The sequence below is a fragment of the Orcinus orca genome, chromosome 8, assembly GCF_937001465.1.
Source record: "Orcinus orca chromosome 8, mOrcOrc1.1, whole genome shotgun sequence".
Lineage (NCBI taxonomy): Eukaryota > Metazoa > Chordata > Mammalia > Artiodactyla > Delphinidae > Orcinus > Orcinus orca.
Window position 1 is genome coordinate 71,034,554 of NC_064566.1, and position 25,632 is coordinate 71,060,185.

Consider the following 25,632-nt stretch of genomic DNA (forward strand, 5'->3'; position numbering starts at 1 on the left):
TTACAGGCCCCCACTATCATTGTGTTACCCTCCATTTCTCCTTTTATGGCTGCTAGCACTTGCCTTATGTATTGACGTGCTCCTATATTGGGTGCATAAATATATATAATTGTTATGTTTTCATCTTGGATTGATCCCTTGATCATAATGTAGTGTCCTTCCTTATCTCTTATAACAGTCTTTATTTTAAAGTCTATTTTATCTGATATTAGTATTGGTATTCCAGCTTTCTTATGATTTCCATTTGCATGAAATATCTTTTTCCATCCCCTCACTTCAGTCTGTATGTGTCCCTAGGTCTGAAGTGGGTTTCTTGTAGACAGCATATATAAGGATGTTGTTTTTGTATCCATTCAGCCAGTCTGTGTCTTTTGGTTTGAGAATTTAATCCATTTACATTCAAGGTGATTATTGATATGTATGTTCCTATTACCATTTTCTTAATTGATTTGGGTTTGTTTTTGTGGGTCTTCTTCTACTGTGTTTCCCACTTAGAGAAGTTCCTTTAGCATTTGTTGTAAAGCTGGTTTTGTAGTGCTGAATTCTTGTAGCTTTTTCTTGTCTGCAAAGCTTTTAATTTTTCTGTTGAATCTGAATGAGATCCTTGCTGGGTAGATTAATCTTGGTTGTAGGTTTTTCCCTTTCATCCCTTTAAATATATCCTGCCACTTCCTTCTGGCCTGTAGAGTTTCTGCTGAGAAATCGGCTGATAATCTTATGGGGATTCCCTTGTATGTAATTTTTTGCTTTTCCCCTGCTGCTTTTAATATATTTTCTTTGAATTTAATTTTTGTTAGTTTAATTAATACGTGGGTTGGTGTGTTTCTCCTAGGATTTATCCTGTATGGTAGTCTCTGTGCTTCCTATACTTCAGTGGTTATTTCCTTTCCTATGTTAGGGAAGTTTTCGACTCTAATCTCTTTAAATATTTTCTCAGACACTTTTTCTTTCTCTTCCACTTCTGGGACCCCTATAATTCAAATGTTGGTGCATTTAATGTTGTCCCAGTGGTCTCTGAGACTGTCCTCAAGTCTTTTCATTCTTTTTTCTTTATTCTGCTCCATGGTATTTATTTCCACTATTTTATCTTCCAGGTCACTTATCCATTCTTCTGCCTCAGTTATTCTGCTATTGATTCCTCCTAGAGTATTTTTAATTTCATTTATTGTGTTGTTCATCATTGTTTGTTTGCTCTTTAGTTCTTCTAGGTCCTTGTTAAAGGTTTCTTGTATTTTCTCCATTCTGTTTCCAATATTTTGGATGATCTTTACTATCATTAGTCTGAATTCTTTTTCAGTTAAGTTGCCTATTTCATCTTCATTTATTTGGACTTGTAGGTTTTTACCTTGCTCCTTCATCTGTAACATATTTTTTTGTCATTTCTTTTTTTTTTTTTTTTTTTTTGATGTGTGAGGCAGTATTCCTGCCTTACTTGTTGTTTGGCCTGAGGTGTCTAGTGCTGGAGTTTGCAGGCAGTTGGGTAGAGCTGGGTCTTGGTGCTGAGATGAGGACCTATGGGAGACCTCACTCCGATTAATATTTCCTGGGGTCTGAGGTTTTCTGTTAGTCCAGTGGTTTGGACTTGACACTCTCACCACAGGAGCTGAAGCCCAACTCTCAGCCTGGGAACCAAGGTCTCTCAAGCCACACAGCATGGCAAAAGAAAATGAAAAAAGGAGCAGTACAACAACAAAGAATAAAAAATAATATAAAATTAGAAAGGTAAAAAATATATTAGGAAAACTAAAAATATAATTGAAACAATTGCAACAAAGTAAAATGAAACCACAACAGAAAAATGAAAGAAAGAAAAAAAAAAGGGAACAATCCATAAGGAACAGAAGAATAACAAATTATGAAGAATAAAATAAAATTAGAAAAATAAAAGATTTATTAGAAAAAAATAAAATATAAATAAATCAACAACAACAAGGTAAAACTGAACCCCAACCTAAAAGAAGAAAAAAAAATGTCCAGAGAAAGTCTTGGCTATGGGGCAGCAGATCTTAGGTGTGGCGGGGGGGTAGGGGGGCGGGGAGTGGACTTAGGTAGGGGTGGGGTTTAGGGTGGCACGGGGCCTAAGCTCAGCACCCACACAGCCAGAGAAGCCCTTGGGGGTGGGGCCTAGGCTTAGGACCTGATAGGAAGGGGAGAGGCAGCACGTCAAGAGGGGGGCTTCTGGCGTGTGGAGTTCTGGAATTTGGAGGTAAGGTCCTCAGTGAGGGTGTTTCAGTGGGGTTTAGGCCCATCATGGTGGGAGGGGGTCTCAGAGGGGGTCTCTGAGTGCCAAGTGCCATGTGTAGAGGTAGGGCCCTGTGTGTGGGTGTAGGGGCAGGGCTTGGGCTCTGTGTGGTAGGAGGGAGGCTTTGAGGGCAGAGGATTAGGCCTGGGAGCTCAACAGGCTCCCTGGTGCCCAAGTGGGAAGAGAAAGTGCTAGCGATACTCCCTTCTCTTCCTCCGTCCCTGGAGGGTCTCCCCCATGCTGCTGGATCCCTAACCGTGGGTGGGTCTTGCCAGGTGTAGGAACTCCTCCCCACCCCCAGCCATCCCTCAGGGGCCCCGGTCCCATCCCACCTCCACTTCTCCTTGCCCCTCACTCCCTCCCACATCCTACCTGGTTTCTGGGGGTTCCTCCCATCCCCTTAGGTGTCCATAGTTCCCCACCAGTGTCTGGTAAGTCTAGTTTTAGTTTTTTACAGAACTTCCATATAATGTTCTCCATTATAAGAGTTTATGTTGATAATAGTTTCAAGCCCCTGAATATAGAGAAGTGATAGGGTCACTGGCAGACCAGGAACAGAGAGTGGTTGGTGAGGTACCTGTGTGTAATTGAAAGTGACATGACTAGATCAAAAATACCAGTTGGAAATAATAGCAATTATCTAAGTGTGAGGTGTTGACTAAGAATTATGCCCAGGTTTTTGGCTTGGACAACCAGGTAGATGGAGGTATTCATCCTAGGAGATAGGAAGGACTGAAAAATAGGCAGTTTGGAAGGTGGGGCCCAGATATGATGGCTTCAACTTGGGACATGTGGACTTTGAGATGGCTGTGACATTGCCCAAGTGGTGACGTACAGTAGGAAACTGGCAATATAGATTTGGATCTTAAATAGAGAGAATGTGACTGGAGGTGGTATACTATAGTATAGTTTAGTATTATAGTATCAATAGTATAGGAGGAATGGCTAACTTAAGAGGCAATATAGGATAATGGTTAAAAGAGGTACCTCCAGAGCACCAATGTTTCCTTGCTTTGTAACTTTGGGCAAGTTACTTTACCTCTATATATCTGAGTTTCATTATCTGTAAAATAGCAATAACTATAGCTTTTACCTCAGAGGCGTTGTGAAAATTCAATGAGTCAATACATGTAAAAGAATGCATGACATAATAAATATTATTGTTACTATTTTCTCCTTTTCAAAGGTAAGGAAATGAAAGCTAAGAGTGGGTAAATAACTGGCTGAATATGACACAGCTATTAATTGGCAGTGGCAAGATTCAAACTCAGCTCTTCTTGAGACACATCCTATGTTCTTTCCATTACATCACTGTGGCCAAAAACTAAACATTCAGTGCATTAGTTCCTCATTTGTGAAATGGGAATAATACTAATACATACCTTATAGGATTGGTATAATATTTGTAAAGCATTTAGAACAGTGCCTGGGATATTGTAAATGCAATGAAATGTTTGCTATTAACAATGATAATAACAATAACAACAACAATAATAGTAGTAATAAAATTTGTTCTACGGACTATCATCTGGAAGAATAAAAGTGCCTCCTTTTAGAACTAACTCAAGCAAGCTATGTGGTGGCTGGAATGGGGTAGGTGGAGGGAGTCAGCAGGGGCGTGTCTGATGTTCCCTTTGCATAAGAAGAGAAGAATCAGAGGCGGGAGCTTAGTGGAGCTGGCAAGCCTGAATGGCTGTTACTCTTTAGACTGGCCAAATGGGCTTGGGAGGGGGTGGATACAGTAGGAAAATTTCAAATCTTTTAAATCTGCAGATCTCCAGTGACAGTGGCCACATCTGGTATCAGCTGGAACATATCCTTAAAAGAAATACCTCTACAAAATGAAGCTTGGATGATAGGCAAATGGGAGACAAATGAGGCCAGGGGTACAGAAAACACACAGGTCAAAATAAATCTGACTTCTGGTTTCCTACACTCTGATCCGTTCATGTAGCTGGAGGATTTGTTTATGATTGTTTGCATAGTTGAGACTCTCTGGGGGTTTTGATTGTTTTTTATTTCAAAATCCAACATGGCGGGATACAAGTTTTATGCTTCTATTCCTATTTTATCAGGAAAGAACAGAGTGAAAGCTTTTCAATCTCCCTGCCCCACTCCCAACATTGCTGAGATGATTTAATGCCTCATAAGAAAAGTAATTTTGTGATAATGACACAAAGGCAGCAATTAAAAAATATTGCTTGTTTCAGGGCCTATAAATTGACTGTGGGTAATTGACAACAGAGTGTGTTTTCTAATCCACTGAAATGATATCTTATTGCAAGCTGGCATGGTAATTACTGTATTTGTACAGTACCAGAGGAGTTCCAGCCCAAGTTTGACAGGGAGTTGATTAAATCACCCAGGTGTAATTGAAGGTTTTGATTGCATTGCCTTTGAGCTGATCAGCATTAGTAATAGCCCAGCTTTCTGCTGTCATGTGTTTTTAGAACTGGTGATATATCAGCCCTTTCAATCTCCCTCCCACCCCTCAGCCTTCTCTGTCGTGCCAGTGTCAAGGGAAGCAAAGAGAGCTCCTCAGAGCAGAAAAAATGAGAACAGACAGCAAATCCTTCGTGCTGGACCTAAATGACATCATCTGAAACAAAGAGAAACCTGTTTCTAACTGCCAGCTTTGTTTCTTCAGAAGGAGAGGGCAGGACTGTGGCACTCAAAGATGCGGCTTGCACACGGCCTGTCAGGGCAGCATAAGGACATATGTCCATGTTATACAGAAAAAGGCTTCTGCTCATGATTTGCTCATTTGGTGATTGCAAATTTTTTGAAAAGTATTGCATTTCAAAGGGGGAAATTTAACTTGTTTATCTTAAATGCAGCATTTCAGTCAGTTATCAGGAAAGATTTTATGATGCTATGTTGTGACGAACCCTTGAATTCATTGGTGTTATTCCATTTATTTAAGTAGTATTTTCTGAGTGCCTGCTTTGCATAAAGTACATCACAAAAAAGAAGATAAATAAATCCTTATACAAAGCTGAACATGATAAAGGCTTTACAGATAATATAAACTAATTGAGATAGAAGTACAGAAAATATTCAGCATCTTTCAAACACTTATCGACCACCAGCTAAGAATATCTATAAGTGATAGGAAGACGAACAAAATGAGACTTCTTTCTTCTAAGGAGTAAACAATCTAATCAAGAAAACAACAATGACAATAAAATTATAATAGTTATTTTTTTAACATGCTTTATCACTTTGAATTTTCCTAGGAACTTCTGTGGGAGGTGCAATCTCTATTCCCATTTCACAGATTCATAAAACGGGTGTAGAGGAGTTAAATAATACCTCCAAGGCAGACCTGGAAACTGGGGCTTCATAATTTGAGTCCAAGTTTCTCACAATAGCTTGACAAAATAATTGTTATCCCCATTTACAAATAAGAAAACTGAGGTAGAGGGATTAAGCAAATTACCTAAATTCAGCTGTTAAAAAGTGGTAAAGTATAACCATAAACCAAAGCAGAAATAAATGTTTTAGCATATCCGAGAAAAGTGCTATGTGAGCACCAAGGAAGGGGGAAGTAATTCAGATGGGGGTTGATTGAGGAATCCTTCATAAATAATTCAGCTTTTGAGTTGAGACGTGAGAGTAAGAACTGAGAGGTGGAAATGTTGGAAGGGCTTCTTCACCTTGGGAATGTCAAGTCCAAGTCAACCAGTTTTCTTTTGCTACCTATCATCAGATACAACAAAGAGTTGGGCAAAAAGGAGAGAATTTTTTTTTTTTTTTTTTTTTTGCCATACGTGGGGCTCTCACTGTTGTGGCCTCTCCCGTTGCGGAGCACAGGCTCCGGACGCGCAGGCTCAGCGGCCATGGCTCACGGGCCCAGCCGCTCTGCGGCATGTGGGATCTTCCCGGGCCGGGGCACGAACCCGTGTCCCCTGCATCAGCATGCGGACTCTCAACCACTGCGCCACCAGGGAAGCCCAGGAGAGAATTTTTAAAAAGCAAATTTGCTGGCACAATTGGGAACTTTGGAGCATCTATGGGATTCTTTTATCTACTCACATTCTCACATTAATATGATAATTAATCACTGGTTATAAAATTCAGATCGCTTCCTTCCAATAATTAAGTCTAGTAAACAGTCTCTGAGCCAGCTGCCGTGTTTTCTGGAATGGATGGAAACTCACAAGAAAGGGCCTCCCTTCAAGGTTTGTTGTTTTGTTGTTTTTTAGCACCAAGAGGGAAACTGAGCCTGGGATGAAAAGGCTGCCCACGCTCACCTGACAGAAGCGCAGGCAGACCCGGAAGACATTGGCTCACTTCCGGGGAGGATCGGAAGAAATTAAATCGAGGTTTAGGTGAACATTCCAACATGTTTGAATGTTGCTTCTGAAAGGAACGCTACAGAGGTGAAGGTTTAGAAAGAGTTCTCCTTTCTAGGATGGCATCTGTTCAGCAGATCTGCTTCTTGTCAGCCTCTAGAAGCCAATGTTACACATTAGTTGTCTGGATTTATTTTCTCAATATTTAAACCAGTGAGGCCATTTTACATTATTTCCTCTGGACAATATCAGTCTCCATCTATAGGGATTAAGAGGCGTTTTGAAATCCAAAGGAGAGGAATATAGATCACTGAAGGTTGAGCACATTGAGTAAAGAAAGACCCCAGATGGACTTTATTTCCTATGCAAACTATGTGGTGAGGATCAGTTCAAGAACATGTTTGGAACTGTGTCATTTCCTGTGCTCGTGTGGACCAAGTCATTATTAATCCCCTTGCAGAAGGGCAAGGTGAGGACAAGGATGAGGCAAGTGAGGCACTAACTTCAGGCACAAATTTAAGGGGGTGCCTTAAATTCAAACTCTAGTTAATGTCTACCCTAATCCAATCTTAACATAAACAAAGACAGGATCAGTATCACAGATTTTTTTCCTCTTACTTTAGTTCACAATATGGGTTGGCCGGGCCTTTCAGAGGGGTGAACCTTTGGTGGTACCCTAATGTGCAGCTGCCACAGCATCTGGGATCCTAAGGATAGAGTCTGGCATTCTGGAGACCTGATGAACTAGGATCTAATTAGTAACATGGATTTTGTTCTATTATCGAAGTCATTCAGAGGATTCCAGGATATCTCAGGCCTAGGACCTACTGCCACTCCAGTTTTGTTAAGTTTGCCTACTATTGTTTGCAGTTATGTGTTGGCAACCAGAGGTTAGAGTCTTGCAAGTACAGTCAGAATATATTGTACATAAGTAGTCATGATACATGTGGACTAACAGATGTATGAATTACCGTAGCAACTAGTTTGTTCTCAAACATAGTAACTAGTTTGCTGAATAAATAAATGAATAAGTGAACAAATGGGAGAAATAAGACAGAGATTTAGGAAAGCCCGGGAAACTTTTATTGCATGGTTGCTGGTTTATGCTTATTTGCATGCTGGCAGTTGAGAGCACACTTAGATCCCTACTACTCTTAAAATAGTGAAGACCCTGTTACAGAAAAAAAAAAAAAATAGTGAAGACCCTGTTACAGTATGAGCACATATTTATTCAGCAGCTACTAAGTTTAGCTCTATAATGGGCATTTAAATTTGTTTTGCCATTTTTTTAAAGCTAGGTTTCTCATCTGTTAAAATGGAGATATTATGCCTAAGGTTGTGGTGCAAAAATAAATAAATAAATGGTAGCAAGTTTTACTATCCCTGAATTAAAATGAAATAGAGGTAGAGAAGAAATACAAAATATAGTTTCTGCATAGTGTTTTGACCTGAAGTTAATGGGAGCTGATCCTATATTTCTGCACAAGATAAACTTGAAGTGATTTCTTAATATCCATGGGGTTTGGTACATTGTCAGTACTCAATAAATGTTTACTATGTAGGAAAATGTGGGATAAGAGACATTAATTTAATATCTTTGGAAAGAGTCACACATGCTTTTGTTTGAGTTTTTAAGAGGTGTCAAAGTAAAAATACATCATACCTACTAATTATGTGCATTAACTTATTGAGTGACAAGGTTTAACTGTCTCTCAGGGGCCAATTGGAAATAAGATTATATTTATAAGTAGTCTCTCCGTGTATAAGCAGAGTTATAGAAAACTCTATACCTACTCTCACAACATTTAACCACGATTCGATCAACTGTCAAATCAATCCCAGTTGATCTGGACTGGAAGGTGCCATTTTGGGGTGGGTGGATTCACTTAAGAGGCAAAAAAAGCCTCAATTTCCTGAATTTATCCTGTGACACACAGTGAGGAAATAGATCATGGGAAAGTGAACAGAGCAAACTGTTGCTCATCTTTAGGAAAGAGACTCAATAAAGTGATTTTCAAAGGCTACATGGCAAGTAAGCAGTACCAGGTTTTGAAGCTGGATCTTCAGATTCCAAATCCCATGAGCATGTTGCAGTGATGGCAAGAATAGTCTCTCCTAGCTTCCATATGATTTCTCAACATGCTCATCTCACCCCACTATTCTGCCTGCTTCTGTATCCACCTATGGCAGGTATTGTTCTAAAACCACTAATTACCTCCTAATTTTCAAATCCAATTACTTCGATACAACCTTATTTTCCTTGTCCTCTATTTAGCATTCTACCATGCACTCTCCATCCTCCTTGAAACTATTTTTCCTTGACCTCAATTATGAACAAAATGACCCATCCAGTTTTTCAAATCAGAAAATTAGGTAGCATCACTGTCATTAATAAGTCCCCCTCCCTTCTTTAACTTTCTCTCTCAAATACACACACCCCACACACTGGATTTTGGTAACCAATACCTAGCATATATGTCTTTTAAATATCCTTCTAATCCCCTGTTCTTGATCTTCACTGTCTCTGGCTTTGTTTGTCTTCTATTGACTAGAATGTATTGCAGGAATCCCCTATGTGGCCAATTTGTTTCCAAACCAACTATATTTCCTCCGTGCACCCACCCATTCCATTCTTTACTAGATCTTAAAACATGACTCCATGGGAGATGCAAGCAACAGGAGAAAGTTGTGTTAACATATGGCAGTAATTCCAACATGTCTTCATGGGCCAATAGTCCTTAGAGGAGATCCATAAGTATAGAGACACCTCTTCATTTGCTGAGCCCTTTCCCTCCCTTCTCCCCTCCTCCAAGACCTTTACATTCTGCTAGGTGGTCCAAAGGGAGGTAAGCTATGAGCATGTAGAACTACATGGAAGATGTGAAAGTGTGCTGTGGCTACAGATGCAGCATAGGATGGTGGAAATAGCACTGGGGTTGAGTCCTATCTCAACCACTCCCTAACCATGTGACCTTGAGCCAATCCCTGAATTCCTCTGAACTACAGTTTTAAAATAGAGTGATAATTAATACCTGCCTATGAGATTGCTATGAGGTTTCAAATAAATATTAAATGTAATAAATATAAAATCACTTTTTCAACCTTATACGTAAGTATATGCAAGTTGGTTATTTTATTATTAAGCTATAAATGGAGAGAAATTTGGGAACTGTACCTCTAGAGAAAGTGAAAGAAATAAAATAGTGGCAGTGAAATAGGGAGTGGGATCAAAATATAAATTGGGATGCAGCAGAAACTGCTTGATCTAAATGGCTGCACTCATATTGAGAGAAATTAGAACCTAGAGTTTATGAGCATCAGCTTAGACTGTCCTGTATTGGATTTTTAAATCTCCGCTTAAAAGTTGTGTCCATCAGACACATTAACAACTCTAAAGTATTAATAATAATTATTATTATTTTCCCTAACCTTTATTAGTATGTGTGCTAGACACTGTTCTAAAGGTTTATGTGATTATTTCTGAGTTTCAGTTCCTTTGTGTATAAAATGGAAAGAGTAACTATTATGCTTTCCTCATAGGAATACTGTGAGAATTAAATGAATTAGATGGTGCTGGTCACGTAGATACAACTCAAAACATGGCAGCCACTGTCATTATTATCAGCTATGGAAATATTAAATGTGAAAACAAACGAGGGGGTAGATACACTTCTCTCTATTCCTCCTGCTAAGTATAGTTGCAAACACTGGACATTGTACGTAAAACAAATGCAAAAAGACTCAAAGGTGGAGTGAAGAAGGCCATCTGGCAGGGCACCTTGGATCATGGCAGTGAGTTTTCTGGGCTTTCTCTGTGCCTCACATATCCCAGACATGAAGCTGAAGAAGGTGGCAGCCTGGAAATGTCAATGGGAGAAATAACAAAAGTCCCAAGGAAAGCCTGCTGTCTCGAGCCAAAGACCAGGAATAGGGCACCCCAGCAAGACAGAAAACTTTTAGAGAAAAATTGTTCTCCCACAGCGAAACACTATGGAAAAACCCGCAGCGTCACCTGCATTACCTAAGGCCGAGTGGGGAACCTAGCTTGGCTAGGTTACAGCCCCTCTTGCTTGGTTACAACAAAGTTATAACAAGGCTCCTACCCCGCCTCCCACCCTGGGGTGTCAGAGAAGACAGAGCAGAGAGCCAGGACTTTCATATCCATCTAGTGACGATGTCCCCCCCACATAGGAGGCCACATGGGGACCACATCCAGAGGTAACAAGGCCCTCCTACTTCTCCCTACTGGGGTAGTATCAGAAGAGGCCAAGTGGGGAACTTGGGCTTTCACTCCCACATGGCAGTAACGATGAGCGCACCCCTACCATCTTCTGCCAGAGTAGTGTCAGAAGAGGCCTACTACAGCAACAGATTTAAAGGAGATGCAGAATTCCATGACAAATACTCAAAATGTCCAGGTTTCAATAAGAAAGTCACTCATACCAAAACCCAGGAAAATCTCAACTTAAACAAGAAAAAGTAAGCAACATGCACCAGCACCAAGAAAACAGATGTTGGAATTATCTGAATAGACTTCTAAAGAAGACATCATAAAAATGCTTCCGTGAGCAATTATGAACATGTTTGGAAGAAACGAAGAAAGAGAAAGTATCAGCAAAGGAAAAAAAGATATATAGAAGAAGTAAACAGAAATTTTAAAACTGCAAAATACAATAATCACAGTAAAAAATAAATGGGCCCAAAAGTGGAAGGAGAGGACAAAGGAAAGAACAAATGGACTTGAAGATAACACAATAGAAAATACCCAATCTGAACAACAGAAGGAAAATAAACCAAGGGAAAAATGAACAAAACCTAAAGGACCTGAGGGATCTAACATTTGTGTTTTTAGGCACAAAGAGGGCAGAAAGAGACAGGGATGAAAAAGTATTCAAGAAATTATGGTCATACTCTGGTGGTAATCATACTGTGATATATAAGCATATCAAATCAACATGTTGTACACCTTAAAGTTACACAATGTTTTTTGTCAATTATATCTCAGTAAAGTAAAAAATAAATAAAAAGGCCCAACTCATAGGGAAAAAAAAACCTAAAGGACTAACTTAGCAAAATTAGGATATTAAAACAAAAGAAAGAATGGCTGAAAATTTCACAAATTTGGCAAAAAACATAAACTTACACATTCAAGAAGCTGAACAAACTCCTAACAGGATAAATTAAAACAAATCCACAAGGTCCTTCATACTCAAACTTCTGAACGCTGAAGACAAGAGTATTAAAAGCACCCATAGAGGGGAAATAAAAAGCACCCATAGAGAAATGATACATAACCTACAGGGGAAAAACAGTTCCAGTGACAATGGAGTTCTTATCAGAAACCATTGGGGATGGAAGGAAGTGGCATGATATTCTTCAAGTGCAAGAAAAAAAAATCAACCCAGAATTTTATATCTAGGGAAATATTCTTTGGAAGTGAATGGGAAGTCAAGACTTTCTCAGATAAGGAAAATATAAAAGAATTTTCACCACAGACCTATCCTAAAGGAATGGCTAAAGAAAGTTCTTGAAACAGAAAAAAAAAAAGATTAAAAAAATCTTTGAACATCTGGAAGGAAGAAGAAAAAAACAACAGAAAGATTTAAAATATGGATAAATTCAATAAACTTCCTTCTGTTGAATTTTCTAAATTGTGTTTGATGATTGAAGTAAAAATTATAACATTGTTTGATGTGGTATTCAATACATGTAAAGAAAATATTTAAGACAATTAAATTGTAAATGGGAGAATGTAAAGGAACTTAAAGGAAGGTAATATTTCTACACTTTATTCAAACTGGCAAAATGTTGACATCAGTTGGTTGTGATGATTTATATGTGTGTATAATATAATGCTTACAGGCATCATTAAAAAATCTGTACAAAGAGATATATCCAAAAATGCTATAGACAAATCAAAAGAGAATTCTAAAATCTGTTCAAGTAACCCACAGGAAGGCAGGAGAAGTAAAACAGAAATTAAAAATAGAGGAAACAAACAGGAAAAAAAATGGCAAATTTAAGCCCTAAAATATCAATAGTTATATTAAATGTAAATGGCCTATGATTGCATTTATATAACATTTTCGAAAAGACGTAATTAAAGAGATGGGGAACAAATTAGTGGCTGTCAGGGTTTAGGAAAGGTGAGGGAATATGAGTGGATGTAACTGGAAAGGAGTAGTGCCAGGGAGGCTTTTATCGTGAGAGAACAGTTCTGTATCTTGATCCCAGTGGTGGTCACATGAAACTACACATGTGACAAGATGACATTGAACCACACACACATTGTATCAATGTCAATTTCCTGGTTTTGATATTGTAGATGTAAGGAGTGGGGGAAATAGGTGAGGCATACAAGTAATGTACTATCTTTACAACTTACTGTGAAACTATGCTTATTTCAAAATACAAAAAGTGTGTTGCTTTGCTTTGTCTTAAGTTAGTGTAGAAAGCAGCAAGGGAGGTAGGTTGTTTAGTAACTTCCCTCAAAATTCACAGGCAAGTAGGGATTGGGAGTGAAATTTTGAGCACTTGTTATTCCCCCTAGGTTTCATTTCAGTTTAATTTTTAAAACTTGTTGGAGAATGAAGACTTTGCCACCTTCTACTGACTGCTAAGCTTTTGAGGTTACGTGTAGTGAAAAACAAAAATTTGTCAGAGGCTAGTAGGCTGTCTCCAGATTTAGCTGGATTAAGCCTCAAAACATCATCAGGCACAAAGATTCAACCACCAGCCAAATGTATCACTAAGATACTGTTCAATGCTGGGATCAGGGAGAGGGTGAAAAGGGAGACAAAGAGTGTGGCACATGTTTCACACAAGAAATACTCCATTTTCTTGTGACTATGTTCTCATCCTCTGCCAGCAACAATATTCAGTTTTGAGATCCAGTGTTGTATAGTAAAACCTTCAGCACTTTACAAAGCTGAGGTTTTTTTCTTTCCCTTCACAGGAACATGGCAATTCGATTACCTTCTGAGAGTGAAACAAGAGTAGGCTCAACTCTGGGGCTAAAATTGTCTGAGGACATCCATGCATAATCGTATAATCTTGCTGGTAATGGAGCATGCCTAGATTGCAATCATATCAAATTAATTATATTGTCTTTTTCCTGAAGAAAGAGTGCTAATGAAATAAAAAGAAAGAAAAGAAGAATAATAAAAAGAAAGCCCAGGCAGCATGAATTTGTCAGTGTTTGCCCAGAATTGTACAAATGGTAGAGACAATGAGTCTCACCCAACCCAGCCATACCCTGGCCCTTTACCCTCTGGATCTGTAGTACCTAGCTTGTCTCTGCACTTTTCAGCCATGGGAGATGATTCTACTGTTCGCTTATGTCTTTCCTCTAATAAATTGTCAGTACCTCTAGGAGACACCTCAAGCTGGTTCCATTCATTCTTACACAAGCAAATACAGGTGAAGCGGGCTTTTCTTTCTGTTTTAAGGTAAAGGCTAGGTTTCTATAAAAAATAAGACCATCAATCATTGTAGCTTAAATGGACGAGAAATAGTCTAACAGTGAGCAGTGCAGTCGGAAAAGATGCTTCAAGGACCCAGGTTTCTTCTTTCTTTCTGCTCTGCCATCCTCAGGTGTTATTCTAGCCACAGGGCTGGATCTGGGTCTTGCCATGTAAGTACTTGCCAAGTTAACACTTTACAGTCCATGGAAAGGGCAAGATGGGTGGAGCATATACACAATGTTACAATTCCCTATCAAAGTCTGGTATGACTGCTCACATCCTAAACACATGGATTTATCCAGCTATAGGGAATCTATAAAATACAGACTCTGGCTCTCTAGCTGGGCAAACATGCAGCCTGATTAAACTGAGGGCAGATATATGTCTTGTGTGGATGTGAGTGTCTAACAGTGGGTGTGAGACAGTTAGCAGTGTCACCATATTTCCCATCTCACTACCATTCCCCTAGATGTCAAGAGTACAAGCTTCCAACTCAGAAGGATATTTGTGTCCTGAGACGTTGAACAAAAGTCTCCAAATGAGTCAGTCTGTGGGGATAGAATGGAGTCTCAGGAAAAAGGTGGTACTAAGCAGTCAGTCCATGCTCTGGATATTATTGTAGCCTTCACAGGACATTAATGGGAAGAGTAACCAATAAGACAGATGAAGCATGAATGGAGTTCCCTCCAGCATGCTCTTCTGTTGTTTATCCCAAGTCCTTCCATTCGCCTGGGATCTCAACTTCTAAAATTCAAAGGCTAACTTCTTCCTCTCTGTTTTTTAGCTCTGACCATCCTTCCATGAGGTAAGAAAGCAGACCATGAAAATGATTAAAAGAAGGGTGGACCAGAGGGATAGCAGAAAATTTGCAAGAATGAAATTCACAGCAAAATTAGGAGCATATTCCTTATTCATCTTAATACTCTCAGAACATAGAACACTCCTTGACATGTAATAAGTTTTTTTTTAACATCTTTATTGGAGTATAATTGCTTTACAATGTTGTGTTAGTTTCTAACATATAACAAAGTGAATCAGCTATATGTATACATATATCCCCACATCCCCTCCCTCTTGTGTCTCCCTCCACCCTCCTTATCCCACCCCTCTAGGTGGTCACAAAGCACCGAGCTGATCTCGCCCTGCTATGCAGGTGCTTCCCACTAGCTATCTATTTTACATTTGGTAGTGTATATATGTCAATGCGACTCTCTCACTTCCTCCCAGCTTACCCTGCCCCCTCCCCGTGTCCTCAAATCCATTCTCTACTTCTGTGTCTTTATTCCTGTCCTGCCACTAAGTTCATCAGAACCTTTTTTTTTTTAGATTCCATATATATGTGTTAGCATACGGTATTTGTTTTTCTCTTTCTGACTTACTAGACTCTGACTTACTTGACTCTGCATGACAGACTCTAGGTCCATCCACCTCACTACAAATAATTTTGTTTCTTTTTATGGCTGAGTAATACTCCATTGTATATATGTGCCACATCTTTTTTATCCATTCATCTGTCGATGGACACTTAGGTTGCTTCCATGTCCTGGCTATTGTAAATACAGCTGCAATGAACATTGTGGTACATGACTTTTTTTGAATTATGGTTTTCTCAGGGTATATGCCCACTAGTGGGATTGCTGGGTCATATGGTAGTTCTATTTTTAGTTTTTTAAGGAACATCCATACTGTTCTCCATAGTGGTTGTATTAATTTACATTCCCACCAACAGTGGGTTCCCTTTCACCACACCCTTTCCAGCTATTATTGTTTCTAGATTTTTTTGACAATGGCCATTCTAACTGGTGTGAGGTGATACCTCATTGTAGTTTTGATTTGCATTTCTAATAATTAGGGATGTTGAGCATATTTTCATCTGACTCTTGGCCATCTGTATGTCTTCTTTGGTGAAATGTCTACTTAGGCCTTCTGCCCATTTTTGGATAGGTTTGTTTGTTTTTTTTTTTGATATTGAACTGCATGTGTATTTCCTAGATTAATCCTTTGTCAGTTGCTTCATTTGCAAATATTTTCTCCCATTATGAGAGGTGTCTTTTCGTCTTGTTTACGGTTTTCATTGCTGTGCAAAAGCTTTTAAGTTTCATTAGGTCCCATTTATTTATTTTGGTTTTTCTTTCCATTTCTCTAGGAGGTGGGTCAAAAAGGATCTTGCTGTGATTTATGTCGTAGAGTGCTCTACCTATGTTTTCCTCTAAGAGTTTGATAGTGTCTGGCTTTACATTTAGGTCTTTAATCCATTGTGAGTTTATTTTTGTGTATGGTGTTAGGGAGTGTTCTAATTTCATTCTTTTACATGTAGCTGTCCAGTTTTTCCAGCACCACTTATTGAAGGGGTTGTCTTTTCTCCATTGTATATGCTTGCCTCCTTTATCAAGATAAGGTGACCATATGTGCGTGGGTTTATCTCTGTGTTTTCTATCCTGTTCCACCGATCTATATTTTTGTTTTTGTGCCAGTACCATACTGTCTTGATTACTGTAGCTTTGTAGTATAGTCTAAGGTCTGAGAGCCTGATTCCTCCAGCTCCATTTTTCTTTCTCAAGATTGCTGTGCCTATTCAGGGTTTTTTGTGTTTCCACACATATTGTGAAATTTTTTGTTCTGGTTCTGTGAAAATTGCCATTGGCAGTTTGATAGGGATTGCATTGATTCTGTAGATTGCTTTGGGTACTATAGTCATTTTCACAATGTTGATTCTTCCAATCCAAGAACATGGTATATCTCTCCATCTGTTTGTATCATCTTTAATGTCTTTCATCAGTGTCTTATAGTTTTCTGCATACAGGTCTTTTGTCTCCTTAGGTAGGTTTACTCCTAGGTATTTTATTCTTTTGGTTGCAATGGTAAAAGGGAGTGTTTATTTAATTTCTCTTTCAGATTTTTCATCATTAGTGTACAGGGATGCAAGAGACTTCTGTGCATTAATTTTGTATCCGGCTACTTTGCAAAATTCATTGATTAGCTTTAGTAGTTTCCTGGTAGCATCGTTAGGATTCTCTATGTATAGTATCATGTTATCAGCAAACAGTGACAGCTTTACTTCTTCCTTTCTGATTTGGATTCCTTTTATCTCCTTTTCTTCTCTGATTACTGTGCCTAAAAGTTCCAAAAGTATGTTGAATAATAGTGGTGAGAGTGGGCATCCTTGTCTTTTTCCTGATTTTAGAGGAAACGGTTTCAGTTTTTCACCATTGAGAACAATGGTGGCTGTAGGTTTGTCATCTATGGCCTTTATTATGTTGAGGTAGTATCCCTCTATGCCTACTTTCCAGAGAGTTTTTATCATAAATGGGTGTGGAATTTTGTCAAAAGTTTTTCTGCATCTATTGAGATTATCATATGATTTTTACCCTTCAGTTTGTTAATATGTTGTATTACATTGATTGATTTGCATATATTGAAGAATCCTTGCATTCCTGGAATAAACCCCACTTGATCATGGTGTATGATCCTTTAAATATGCTGTTGGACTATGCTTGCTAGTATTTTGTTGAGGATTTTTGCATCTATATTCATCAGTGATATTGGTCTGTAATTTTCTTTTTTTGTAACATCTTTGTCTAGTTTTGGTATCAGGGTGATGGTGGTCTTGTAGAATAAGTTTAGGTGTGTTCCTCCCTCTGTTATAATCTGGAAGAGTTTGTGAAGGATAGGTGTTAGCTCTTCTCTAAATGTTTGATAGAATTTACCTGTGAAGCCATCTGGTCCTGGGCTTTTGTTTGTTGGCAGATTTTTAATCATAGTTTCAACTTCAGTGCTTGTGATTGGTCTGTTCATATTTTCTATTTCTTCCTGGTTCGGTCTTGGAAGGTTGTGTTTTTCTAAGAATTTGTCCATTTCTTCCAGGTTGTCCATTTTATTGGCATACAGTTGCTTGTAGTAATCTCTCATGATCCTTTGTATTTCTGTAGTGTCAGTTGTTACTTCTTTTTCATTTCTAATTCTGTTGATTTGAGTCTTCTCCCTTTTTTTCTTGATGAGTCTGGCTAATGGTTTATCAATTTTGTTTATCTTCTCAAACAACCAGCTTTTAGTTTTATTGATCTTTGCTATTGTTTACTTCATTTCTTTTTCATTTATTTCTGATCTGATCTTTATGCTTTCTTTCCTTCTGCCAACTTTTGGGGGTTTTCTGTTCTTCTTTCTCTAATTGCTTTAGGTGTAATGTTAGGTTGTTTATTTGAGATTTTTCTTGTTTCTTAAGGTAGGATGGTATTGCTATAAAATTCCCTCTTAGAACTGTTTTTGCCTCATTCCATATGTTTTGGGTTTTCATGTTTTCATTGTCATTTCTTTCTAGGGATTTTTTTATTTCCTCTTTGATTTCTTCAGTGATCTGTTGGTTATTTAGTAGTGTATTGTTTAGCCTCTATGTGTTTGTATTTTTTACAGGTTTTTCCTGTAATTGATATCTAGTCTCATAGCATTGTGGTCGGAAAAGATACTTGATATGATTTCAATTTTCTTAAATTTTCCAAGGCTTGATTTGTGACCCAAGATATGATATATCCTGGAGAATGTTCCATGAGCACTTGCGAAGACTGTGTATTCTGTTGTTTTTAGATGGAGTATCCTATAAATATAAATTAAGTCCATCTTGTTTAATGTATCATTTAAAGTTTGTGTTTCCTTATTTATTTTCATTTTGGATGATCTGTCCATTGGTGAAAATGGGGTGTTAGAGTCCCCTACTATGATTGTGTTACTGTTGATTTCCCCTTTTATGGCTGTTAGCATTTGCCTTATGTATTGAGGTTCTCCTATGTTGGGTGCATAAATATTTTCAATTGTTATCTTCTTGGATTGATCCCTTGATCATTATGTAGTGTCCTTCCTTGTCTCTTGTAATAGTCTTTATTTTAAAGTCAATTTTGTCTGATATGAGAATTGCTCCTCCAGCTTTCTTTTGATTTCCATTTGCATGGAATATCTTTTTCCATCCCTTTGCTTTCAGTCTGTATGTGTCCCTGGGTCTGAAGTGAGTCTCTTGTAGACAGCATATATATGGGTCTTGTTTTTCTGTCCATTCAATGAGCCTGTGTCTTTTGGTTGGAACATTTAATCCATTTACATTTAAGGTAATTATCAATATGTATGTTCCTATTACCATTTTCTTAATTGTTTTGGGTTTGTTTTTGTAGGTCTTTTCCTTCTCTTGTGTTTCCTGCCTAGAGAAGTTCCTTTAACATTTGTTGTAAAGCTGGTTTGGTGGTGCTGTATTTTCTTAAATTTTGCTTGTTTGTAAAGGTTTTAATTTCTCCATCATGTCTGAATGAGATCCTTGCTGGTTAGAGTAATCCTGGTTGTAGGTTTTTCCCTTTCATCACTTTAAATATTTCCTGCCAGTCCCTTCTGATTTGCAGTTTCTTCGGAAAGATCAGCTGTTAACCTTATCAGGATTCTCTTCTGTGTTATTTGTTGTTTTTCCCTTGCTACTTTTAATATTTTTTCTTTGTTTGTAATTTTTGTTAGTTTGATTAACTTACTCTCTTTGGGGTCTCCTTTTTGCAGGCTTCAGGTTCATAGCTCCCATTGGTTTTGGTGTCTGCTCCCAGTGAGTAAGGTTAGTTCAGTGGCTTGTGTAGGCTTCCTGGTGGAGGGGACTGGTGGCTGTGTTCTGGTGGGTGGGGTTGGATCTTGTCTTTTTGGTAGGCAGGGCCACATCTCGCAGTGTGTTTTGGGGTGTCTGCGAACTTAATATGATCTTAGGCAGCCTCTCTGCTAATGGGTGGGGTTGTGTTCCTGTCTTGCTTGTTGTTTGGCATGTAGCGTCCAGCACTGGAGCTTGCTGGCTGTTGGGTGTAGCTGGGTCTTAGCGTTGAGACAGAGATCTCTGGAAGAGTTCTCACTGATTGATATTACTTGGGGCCAGGAGGTCTGTGGTTGTCCAATACCCTGAACTTGTCTCTCCCACCTCAGAGGGTCAAGCCTGACACCAGGCCAGAGCACCAAGACCCTGTCAGCCACATGGCCATGTACGTGGGGATTTTCTTGCCTTTAGGGAAGTTTGGGATCTTCTGCCAGTGTTCAGTAGGTGTCCTGTAGGTGTTGTTCCACATGTTGATGTATTTTTGATGTATTTGTGGGGAAGAAGGTGATCTCCACATCTTACTCCTCCACCTAATAAGTCTTAATCAATGTTTCTTGAACTGAATTATATTTCTTGAGAGCAAAAGTAATTCTGGGTTAATATTCTGAGATACCATACAGAAGACTTTATTCCACCTTTTGATCATTAGCCCCTGCAGTGCGATTCTGCCAGGTATTTAATAACAAAGCTTTTGCTCCAGAAACCTCAAGTACATACCACTCCACAGTGAAATAACACAGATCAGTATTCAGCTTGCTTCTATTTTCCAAACAAAAGATAAGCTTTTCCTTTTCAAACAAATGAGCCACATTAAATTTACTGTGTTATTGTGTCAACAACAAATATCATGTTGATGGCCAACAAGAAACATGTAACACTTTTTAGTTTAATCTATCCACTTTGCACAGATTTCTGATAAAGTTAAATAGATCTTTTTTTCCTAATTTTTTTTCTTCCAGACTTCTTCTAAAACTATATGCCCATTTGTACTTTAAGGGTCTCTGGCTAGTTTTTCATATTAACTCAGTCATTTTCATCACTGAAAGGCCTTCTTCCTTTTAATTAATTGGAGATATTCTCTCTGAGTACACCTGGCCTTAATCAGTTCAGGACCCATCAGACGTCCCCCTTTATTTCACAAAATGATTACATTTTCTAAATAGTGGACTTTCAAATAAACCTTTGCATAGCTTTTCTGGGCATGTAATGTACAACACAAAATATGACATCTGAAATCAAGGCTAATTTTTTTTTTTGTATTTTACACTTTATAGATCACCTTTCACCTTCATTATCTGACAATTTTCACAAATTCATGATGAGTTATTTTTATTATCAAAACTATGTAGACAGGGCTTCCCTGGTGGCACAGTAGTTGAGAGTCCGCCTGCCGATGCAGGGGACACGGGTTCGTGCCCCGGTCCAGGAAGATCCCACATGCCGTGGAGCGGCTGGGCCCGTGAGCAATGGCCGCTGAGCCTGCGCGTCCGGAGCCTGTGCTCCGCAATGGGAGAGACCACAGCAGTGAGAGGCCCGCGTACCTCAAAAAAAAAACTATGTAGATGAAGAAATTAGGGCTCAGAAACATACCTAAGGGCACACAATCAAGATCCGAATTCAGGTCCACTGACTTCAAATATTTTCCCTACACCAACATTTCCCCCTTTTGTGCTTTGTTTACAAAATGTCAATATTTGTCATTGAAAGTCAAGGTTGATCATAGACTTTCCTCCCATAGATGTTGTTAACCACAGAAATATATCAAGAACAAAAGGACAATTCAAAGCCCATCCAGAGACATTTGTGAATGTAAAGTCCACAAAGCATTGTCAGCAATAAAACACAATCAGCTTTGCATGGCCAGACAGGTAGTGGAAAGTGACGTTAGTGAGAAGAGCTGAGTTTGGTTTTCTCCTCCAGAGCTTCTCACCCCCTGCTGCTGGATAATAAACAGTGAAGTCACATTTGTTTTTAATCCAAATCTCTGATTGCAGAGATAGACACCATTCTTGTGCTCTCCTATTGTCCTAATTACACTTATAGTCTTCAAAATATGCTAATATGATGACAGGTGGAGGTGATCTTCCAAGAATTAAACACTGAAAGGTGATAGTAATGAGCTATAATGGAGATTATGCCAGAATTAGAATCCAAACCTCTCTTTCTCTGTACTACAATTTGTCTCTCCTTATAATTCATAATGGTTGACAAGAAGAGGCTATATGGTTAAAATTTTTAAGATTTAAGAGATTCTTCTTTGGGGACAGTCATAAGTTTCCTACACTGGCAGTTTCAGAGGAATACTTTGATACCTGTCAGAAATAGTTACAGAAGGAAGTCTGGAAAGGGAAAAGAGGGAACCATCATAGAGAAGGGCTGTCTGTATTCTAGCAGGATTTTTCCTATTAGGTGGCTCTGTCAAGAAGTGAGTTCTTTCTCAGGAAATCACTGAAGTAGATGCCTCCTCCCTCCTGCCATCGTTCCATTTGTTTATTAATTCATCAAATATTTTTTGATCATCTCCTATATGCCAGGCTGTGTGTTACATGATGAACATGGGCCCTGACCTGAAAGATTTGTGGTCCCTGGAAAAATGGGGAGGGAGTGAATTTTGGGTGTAATCATGGTTGCTGAGAGAGTGAGAGTAGCAGGTTATGACACAAAATTGAACTGGCAAGTTCAATTCCTATGGGAGGAAACCCACCCAGGCTTTGAGTATCAGGAAAGACTTCCAAAGGACTAGCACTCAAAGTGGGTCCTGAATTAGGAATCAGGAAACAGAACAGATATATCAAATATATTTCCAGAGAGCTGTGAGTTTACAGGAAGATGAGGAAGCTCAAAGGCAAGGGTGCCTCACTTGCACAGGCCCCTTCCAAGGTCCTTGGAGGGGTCCTAGAAATGGATCCATGGTCATTTGTTTTGTAACATTTTAGAAAGTAAGACATCATAGTCCCAAAAGATTAAGAATCCTGTCCGTTTGCACTTTGACTTACCCTCCCTCATAGGTCACCTTCAGTTGGGTGGTGTTGGGCTGGCTGTGGGCATTTCTGAGATCAAGCATAGGAGAAGCTGAGTTGGGGACACCTTTAGTTTGCATTGGGTGGGATAAATTTATATGATTTATAGTCTCTTGCTTGCATGTCTCCCATCCATATACTTCCATGCCAAAGGACACATTTTATGACAGGATGGCCTTGGATCCTCCCAATTACATGTTCTTCCCCTCCCAAGCCCTCCTAAGCAAACTCTGCCACTGGAAAGGGTGAATTATTTTTCTATTCTTTTTAGAAAATAATGTTATGCAGTTGTTGTCTCACGAAGAGGCAGTTAAAGACTATGCAGCCAAAAATGGATGTTTTCTCTGCGCATCCAACTTGGAACACGACTGAATTTGCCATCCTGGAACATAATAAATTACTCCAAGATTTTATGAACATATAGAAAATGCTTGTGATGCCCTACTCATATCCCCTCAACCTTCGCTGGAAGTCACAGGCAGTTTCCAGGCATATGGATATCTTTCTGTGTGTCTCTTTGCTTGAGAGCATTCAAATAGCTATGGATGAGTCCTTGGTCCAAAAACAGGGCAGGATGAGCTGGTGCCCCAGGAGGACTCCTGAGCCAGTGATGGACTGTGGTTGGTGGAAAATACCCCAGCTTTCTCTCCCCTCAGTGGGAGAGTTCTGAGTTCTGTTCTTCCGGCTATCGAGGATACAGTCCTTGATCTCCACACCTGCATCTCCTTTGCTATGACTGAGGACCCTGGATGGATGCTCTGCTTTGTGGGTGTCCATGTCTGTGGATCAGGCATTCCATATGCCCTGGTTAATGGTGCTAGCTGAGACTCTGTGGGACACAAGGGCAAATCCATACCCAGAAAATATATCTAACCCTTTCGGAATGAAAGGGCCCCATGTTGTCACCTTGACACTAAGGTGGTTTCCTCAAGCAATAGGGCTGTATCAGAGGTTCAGTGCTTCTCACTATTGCTGGCAGATTGGACATCAAGAGGTAGCAGGAGCTAGTAGTCTTGGGAGGTAGGTACCCACATTGTTGGGCTCATATGTAGCTTTGTGCTACTGGCCACTACACTCCTGGGTACTAAGTGCCAGTCTGGAGTTACTGATAACAAAAGCTAAGTAATGTCAACTAGCTAAGTCTACTTGGTAATTCATTTTGTTTACTTGGTTTTTCAGCGTGTCTTCCATGATGGATGCTTTCTAGCCGATGTTAGCATGTGAAAAAAATCTTCACGTTCCATGCCCATTGCATCTAACCAGACCTCTTTGTCTCCAATCTTCTAATCCTTTTTATTCCAAGCCCCTGACCAAACAGCAAAGTCATTGACCACTGTCTAAAAATCTGTACTTGTTCTCACTTTGGGCTATTTCTCTTTTCACATAAAGTGGAAAATCAGATACATTGCTCACAGCTCCACCCATTGAGAAGGCTAATCCCCTACCCACTGTCTTTCCAGGCCCCCAGAATATGTCTATAATAGAGCTGCCATCCATTTTTGGCTTGCATCCATGTACCAAGCTGACCCTTCCATAAACTAAGCTTGGGCTTTTTCTCCTCCATCAGCTGATTATAAGGGACACAATATGACCATAGGTGTGAGTTAGTGCAATTAAGGGGGGTGATGTGGGAATCTGGGCTACCTACTAGTGTAGTTATTCATGTCCACTGATCCTGCTCGGGTTCAATCCTGAATGTACCCCTTCCATCTTCCAATGGACTACTGCTGTGCCCATCTGACTTTATGACTGGGCGAGTCCAGCGAAATTCAACTTATAATGGACAGTTCCAGTGGCATGATTAATTGACACCTCATAGCTAAGTGTTCTGTCTTTACCAGGGCAATATTCCAGATGCTGTTTCTCAAAAGTCATATAATTCTCTGCTGCAGATGGCATGGCCTTCCTCCAGAATCCCAGGGACCTGAGTTATGATTCTTGCCCTGCGGCTGCCATAAGCTCTGTATGAGGTCTTTTCCCACCATAGACACCTCCAACACCATAAGGTCTTCTGATCGTATGGCTAAAGTGGCAGGGCTGCTTGAGCTGCTTTTAGGGCTGGCTGCAGAACCCCTTCCTGCTCCAGGCCCCACTCAAAGCTGGCTATCTCAGTAAATGGGCTAGAACAGTATCCCAGGTGTGGAATGTGATACTTTCTTATTCCGAAGAGGTCTAACAGGTGCTGTGCTGCTTTCTTTATGTTAGAGGAGAGGAGAATCATTGATTTGCCTTCTTACTTTGGAGGTTTTACTCCTTATCCCTGGACCACTAAAAACTTAACTGGTGACAGTGTTCCTGAACCTTTGTAAGGTTTATATCTCTTCCTCTGCAACTTATGTGTCTTCCAAGCAAATTAGTCACTTTTTGCTCATCCTATATGAACAGCATGAGATCATTAATATATTTTATCCGTGACAATCTGTGTGATGGATGTTTGGGTCATCCTGATCTTTTATTAATATATCATGACAGAGGATGGGAGAGTTAATACAGCCTTGAGGCAAAATCTTCCCTCTTCAGCCAGATGATCCAGCAGACCTTATGAAAATTGTTGTCTGTCCTACATAAATACAAAGTCTTTCTAATCCTTTTTTCTAATTAGAATGGAAAATAACACATCTGTCATATCAATCTTACATACCATGGATTTGAAGGTTTATTAATCTGCTCTAGCTGTAATACGTGCCTGGCATAGCAGCTGCAATTGAGGCTTCTAGTTGGTTATGCCTTCAGTGAATTGGTTATGCCAATGAAGTCATTTGTTCTTCAGAATCCATCTGGTTTCTGCAGGAGCCAGATTGGCGTATTAAACAGAGATATGATTACTACCACCCCTTCATCCTCTAGGTCTTTATTTAATGGTGGCACTATCTCTCTGCCATGCCTCCAAGGATGTGTTATTTCTTTTGATTTACTATCTTGACCAGGTATCTACTTGTTCTTATCCACCATAGTAGCTCTTATCCTACAAACCAAAGACCCACTGTAGGGATTATTCCAACTG